This window comes from Palaemon carinicauda, chromosome 30 (genome assembly GCF_036898095.1).
Source record: "Palaemon carinicauda isolate YSFRI2023 chromosome 30, ASM3689809v2, whole genome shotgun sequence".
Lineage (NCBI taxonomy): Eukaryota > Metazoa > Arthropoda > Malacostraca > Decapoda > Palaemonidae > Palaemon > Palaemon carinicauda.
This window is the reverse complement of record NC_090754.1, coordinates 48,552,111-48,559,610: the sequence shown is the minus strand read 5'-3', so window position 1 is coordinate 48,559,610 and position 7,500 is coordinate 48,552,111.

Sequence of the window (7,500 nt, the reverse complement as noted above, 5' to 3'; positions counted from 1 at the left end):
ATATATATATATATATATGTATATATAATGTATATAATATATATATTATATATATATTATAATATATATATATATATATATATATATATATATATATATATATATATATATATATACATACATATATATATATATATATATATATATATATTTATATATATATGTATGTATATATGTATGTATATATATATATATATATATATATATATATATATATATATATATATATATATATATATATAGTAAAGTGTGTGCATACACGTTTTGCCGCTTTTTATAATTTTTTTTATTTTTACAGAAGCCTTTTCGTGTGGTTTTTTTTCTCGAATTGTTATAAAAAGGTTGAATTTCCTTTACATATGAGTCATTTATCCCCATTCATATTATCTAGGCCTCTTCAAGAATAAGCTAATATTACCCAACAAGAACATCTTATTTTCCTAATTTAATCTAAGGAAGAAATATAAGAATATTCTGAAAAGAAAAAAAATTTATTCCTTCTCTGAAAGCTGGTTATAACAATGGAAAGTAATATTACTTCCTGGGTCTGGCCTCCACTCATGCTTGCATATATGCAAAAGGATTAAAGTTTGAAGTTCAGAGCATATTGCCATCGTAACAGTTTGACCGACTGCGTTTTTTTGAAGGGCTTTGTCCGTGCACGAGTGCGGTCGTGGGCGCATGTGCATGTGATATGGGTACGCAAGTACCGTTGGTTTTAGTGATTGAATGTTGTGAACGTTTTGACATTTAGATCTTTTTTGCTCTTTTTTCTATAAAGGCTGGATATTAAAAAAAAATTCTTTAGATTATTTTAGGAATGGGTTGCTAGCTTAGTGTGTTTTTCCAACAGATCCGCTTTGAATTTTTTGTAATAATTTAATTTTGAATAAAATCAAGTTAATTTTCATTAAATCAATATAATTTTTATATAAAGCAATATAATTTTTAAGTAACTTTTGATTCGAGAATTGAATTTAATTTTAAATAAATTTAATTTTCCGGAAATCAATTTAATTTTTCGAGAAATCAATTAGATTTTTCAAGGAATCAATTTGCACTCTGTTGTCATACAGATTTACATATATTCAATTTAATTTATTGGTTCGTGTCTGTGTGGGATTCGTTAATTTTTTTTATTATTGATACATTTAACTTAGCAACTATAGCATGTATTTGCTTTCTGGAGACATAATTATTGTAAAGTTCGAATGTTAAATTGTAAGTAGGTCAAGGACGGTGGCTCCTCAACATCCGGATCTCAGTATTGATAATGTTTCTTTAAATTTGTATAACTCTCTTAAAATTTTAGGTGTGATTCTCGACAGCTAATTTACTTTTGAGAAATACATTAGGTCTGTGTCTTCTTCAATTGCACAAAAAATTGGCTTATTGAGAAAGTGATCAATCTATTCTGAAGAAGTGTTTCAATTCTTTCATTCTACCTTGTTTTGAGTATTGTTCTCCTGTCTGGTGTTCAGCTGCTGATTCTCATCGTAATTTGTTGGACAGAAACTTACTGTCTATTAAATACGTCGTATGATGTGAATGTTTTTTTTTTTTTATTATTACAACAGTAATTATCTTTTAATTAAAAGAAAGAAATAACTTTTAAAACTTTGCCGTATTTAAGATCACGTAATTAATTAGGTGATAAGGTATTATAAAAAGTTTTTTTTTTATGAATATTCCAGAGGGTGTTTTTAATTATGCTAGGAAGAATACATTTTGGTAAGTAATCAGATTAAAAAGTACACGTGTACACATTTATAGATGTACACGTGTGTTTGGTTTTAAGTATGTATTAAAAATATTTAAAGTACTTTGTTCATTTGTGTTCACAATTAAATGATTTTGCTGCTGTTTTGAATATCTTAGTTTACCAAATGTGTTAGAGGAATAGTTAATGTTTTTTAACTTTTTTCATGTACATATTTATTCAATTTCTATGATATTGTCTCTGTATCTTGTAGGTAGTTTTGGTCTTCGAAGTTAGGTAGTTTTAGTTAATACTATCAACAGTGCAGATTAATGGTGTCCTGGATGGAGACATTAGTTGTGATTTCTCAATCTATCTGACTGTGTATATCATCATCATCATCATCATCATCATCATCATTATTATTATTATTATTATTATTATTATTATTATTATTATTATCATTATTATTATCATTATTATTATTATTGCTGTTGTTGTTGTTGTTTTTGTTATTGTTATTGTTATTGTTTTTATTATTATTATTATTATTATTATTATTATTATTATTATTGTTGTTGTTGTTCTTGCTGTTATTATTATTATTATTATTATTACTATTATTATTATTATTATTATTATTATTATTATTATTATTATTATTATTTGCCAAGCTACAACCTTAGTTGGAAAGGCAGGATGCTATAAGTTTGATATTGCAACTGTCATGTGCAATTAAAGGGTTAAAATCAAACTTGGCACAAAGGTTCACCATCATGTGTAGATAAATCTGTATGTACAAATATCTTCTGGCTATCTCTCTGTCTGACAGTAGGACTTATATTTAGCCCGTTTTTTTGAAATGGTCAGTTATCACCGTTGCAAGTATCATATATATTTTGAAATTGTCAGTTATCATCATAGCCAGAATTTTCTGTTTTTTCTTTTTTCTTCAGTTATCTCCGTTGCAAGAATCGTCATATAAATTGTAATTGTCAGTTGTCATCTCTTCAAGAATCCCAAGTTTTTTTTCGTAATTGTCAGTTATCACCACTAAGAAATCTATGGCTTCTTTTGTAATTGTCAGTTAGCACCGTCGAAAGAATCTTATGATTTTTTTTGTAATTGTCAGTTATCCCTGTAAAAAGAATCGTATGATTTCTTTTGTAATCATCAGCTAGCATCGTTGCAAGAATCACATGGATTATGATGTAATTGTCAGTTATCACCATATAAAGAATTAAATAATTTCTTATTGTAATTTTCTGTTAGCACCATCGCAAGAATCATATGGTTTCCTTTGTAATTGTCATTGGTATGATCGAAAGAGTTGTATGGTTTCTTTTGTAATTGTCAGCTAGCACCATCACAAGAATCATATGGTTTCTTTTATAATTGAGTGTAACACATTTGCAAGAATCGTATGGTTTCTTTTTAATTGTCAGTTATCAGCGTTGCAAGAATCGTATGGTTTCTTTTGTAATTGTCAGTTAACACCGTCGCAAGAATTGTATTGTTTTTGTAATTTTGTCAGCTATTACTGTCGCAAGAATCTTTTTTTTCCTTCTTTTTTTTTGTAATTGTCGTTAACACCATCGTTAGAATCGTATGGTTTTCTTTTGTAATTATCACTTAACACCGTCAAAGGAATTGTAATGTTCTTTTTTTTTTTTTTTTTTTTTTTTTTTTTTTTTTTTTTTTTTTTTTTTTTCAGCTGTTACCGTCGCATGAATCGAATAGTTCCTTTTGTAGTTGTTAGGTGTGACCATCATAAGAATCGTATGGTTTCTTTTGTAATTGTCACTTAACACTGTTGCAGGAATCTTATTGTTTCTTTTGTAATTGTCAGTTATGGTCACAAGAATCACATTGTCTTTTAATTAGCACCATTGGAAGAATCTTATGGTTTCTTTTGTAATTGTCAGCACTATCGCAAGAATCGTATGGTTTCTTTTGTAATGGCCAGTTAGCACCATCGCAAGAATAGTATGGTTTCTTTTGTAATTGTCAGTTAGCACCATCGGAAGACTAGTATGGTTTCTTTTGTAATTGTCAGTTAGCACTGTTGCAAGAGTCATGTGGTCTCTTATTTAATTGTCAGTTAGCACCGTCGCAAGAATCATGTGGTCTTTGTAATTGTCAGTTTACAACGTCACAAGAATCATGTGCTTTCTTTTGTAACAGCACAGTCGGGATGCACTAAACGTGTCTTTCTTTAGCTAACTGTCAAAATGCTTGTTTATATACCAATTTTAAGGAAACAGACATATTCTGCTTACAGACGGGCAAACAATTGATATGATTGTATGAAAGATTAGTACATGCAAGTTTTTTGGACTTCTCCGAGCCAGCATATACTTGATTGGGTTCATTAATTAATTCGATGTAATCAATTAGTGCAGAGATACAATTTTATTTTATTTTTTGTCTCGTGCTCATTTATCCGGATATATGATGATGAGGGTCGTCTGGATCTGTGTATTGATTAACCGATTCTTTATCCGTAATTAGATTAAACCGAGTTGGGTGGAATATGAATTCGCTTCTAATCTCTATTTATTTAACTTAAATTTTACGCGAATATTAGAAAATCTCTGCCTGATTTTGCGGAATATTTATAAAGGAAATTTGCATATTTTACATCCATTTGCATTATTCAGAAGAGATTACATGGGTAATTAAAGGCTTTTTTTTTTTCAAAACTGGTAAGGTGCTTATGTTATGATTATACTTTTTATTTATCGTGATAGCTGAATTATAGTTAATCACTTATGTTTCTTATTATGATGTTGTTTGTATGACTGTCCATTATATATTAGCAGTCTTTCGTTTCATTGCACTGATTGTGTAGATTCTTGTGTTTTACAAATATGTAATAATGCAATTGTGTGTATATATATATATATATATATATATATATATATATATATATATATATATATATATATATATATATACATATACATATATATATACATATATACATATACATATATATATATATATATATATATATATATATATATACATACATATATATATATATATATATATATATATATATATATATATATATCTATATATAAATATGAATATATATATATATATATATATATATATATATATATATATATATATTATATATGTGTGTATTTGTGGTTTTTTGTATTAATACTAGATTGTTTTGTATTTTGTTACTATTTGACTATAGATGTGTTCCTATGTGTTTTCAAATTAAGTCATTTGTAAAAATGTTAATGGTTAGATTATGGATATGAACAGGAGCATCAAAAGCTGCAAATGAAACTTGCATATAGGATTATGTAAATTAATATGTAACTTATTCTCACTTTTGGTATTTTTTTACATGACGAAGTTTGGTGTTTGATGAAGTTTTAATTCTTTTAAAACTTACTGAATATGATACTGGGTGACATACTTTAAATTGAGTGTTGATCGAATTATGGCAAACGAAGTATTTTATAATTTATCCCTTGATAAGAACAAGTCGTTGGTACATTAAACCGTGTCTTATTTGTTCGGTTTAGTAATGAGTATATATATATATATATATATATATATACATACTGTACATACATGTATGTGCATATATATGTATATATATATGTGTATGTATATATATATATATATATATATATATATATATGTGTATGTATGTATATATGTATATATATGTATATATATATGTGTGTGTATATGTATATATATGTATATATATGTGTATATATATATTTATGTATATATATGTGTATGTATATATATATATATATATATATATAATGTATATATTTGTTTCGTAGACTGATGTCCATTGACGATTTCTAATCTATTTGACAAAACTGCACCTTCGAAAATATTTATTGATCTTATATATATGAAGAGAAATAATATTTTTTCCGGTAAATTTCATCTTATACGACGCGCCAATTATTATAACATAAATTTCAACCTTCTTGGTTAACCGAGTGAATATGTTAATATTATTGACCGATTTGGGAAGCATAAAATTTACATGATTAATTATTATTATTATTATTATTATTACTTACTAAGCTACAACCCTAGTTGGAAAAGCAGTATGCTATAAGCCCAGGGGCTCCAACAGGGAAAATAGCTCAGTGCGGAAAGGAAAAAAGGAAAATAAAATATTCTAAGAAGAGTAACAACAATAAATATCTCCTATATAAACTATAAAAACTTTAACAAAACAAGAGGAAGAGAAATAAGATAGGAGAGTGTGCTCGAGTGTACCCTCAAGCAAGAGAACTCTAACCCAAGACAGTGAAAGGCCATGGTACAGAGGCTATGGCACTACCCAAGACTAGAGAACAGTGGTTTGATTTTGGAGTGTCCTTCTCCTAGAAGAGCTGCTTACCATAGCTAAAGAGTCTCTTCTACCCTTACCAAGAGGAAAGTGGCACTGAACAAGTACAGTGCAGTAACCCCTTGGGTGATGAAGAATTGTTTGGTAATCTGTGTTGTCAGGTGTATGAGGATAGAGGAGAATATGTAAAGAATATGCCAGACTATTCAGTGTGTATGTAGGCAAAGGGAAAATGAACCGTAACCAGAGAGGAGGATCCAATGTAGTACTGTCTGGCCAGTCAAAAGACCCCATAACTCTCTAGCGGTAGTATCTCAACGGGTGGCTGGTGCCCTGGCCAACCTACTACCTACTACCTTAATTCTGGACATTTTTTAGAATATACATACTGGGGATTTATAGAAGATAACCATGTTGTTTAAGTGAAAGGAAAATAGTAATCTAAAATTCCTATTATACTCAAGCAAAATTTTAAAATACAGAAAAACTTCCTTCAATAATTTGGTTGGTAATTTCGTAACCATTATCCAAAAATACTGGAAAGTTGTCCCCTGAGTTTTTTTTTTTTTTTTTTTTTTTTTTTTTTTTTTTTTTTTTTTTTGTATTTCGTTAATGTTTCTGGCAATTTCATGATAATTAGAAAAAAATACTGTAAAGTTGTCAGCTAATATTTTTTTTTTATTTCTGTAACTGCTGGAAATTTCATAATCATTCCCCAAAAATACTGAAAGGTTTTCAGCTAATGATTTTTATTCCAGTTAAATGGCTGGAAATGTCATAAACATTCCCCCTAAATACTGGAAAGTTGTCACCTGATTTTTTTTTTTATTAACTTCATCAACTTGGCTGGGAATTACGAAATCATTCTCCAAAAAACACAGGAAAATTGTCAAATGATGATTTTTTACTTCAATAACTTTCCTGGAAATTTCATTAATCATTCTCCCAAATTACTGGAATGTTGTTAGCTGATGTTTTCGTTTTTATTCCATTAACTTTGCTGTTCTTCAAATGGGCCTTAATTCTTTCTCTTGCTCTCTCTCTATCTTGACCCATCTTCACCTTCCCTTCTCTTCCCAAACTATTTCTTGAGTGATTGTAAGTATGTCATCAAAGCTGCCAGGGTCTCTCATACCCCCCCCCCCTAAAAAAGGGTACTAAATTCTTCATCCTCTTCAAAGGGTTGATAGATTCAAGTTACTTCTCTCAAGTGTTGTGATGGCTAATGTAAAAAAGAGGAAATTAAATGGAAAGAAACGAAAACTAGATAAAGGGAGGGATGGAAAAAGGAAAACAAAGAAGGCTAGATAAAAAGGAAAAGGTAAAAAGAGGATGGCCGATGTGGTAACGTCCCCGACTGTTGAACGCCAAACTGGGGTTCGAGTCCCTCTCAAACTCGTTAGTTTCTTCTGTCACTGCAACCTTACCATCCTTGTGAGCTTAAGAATGGGGTTTT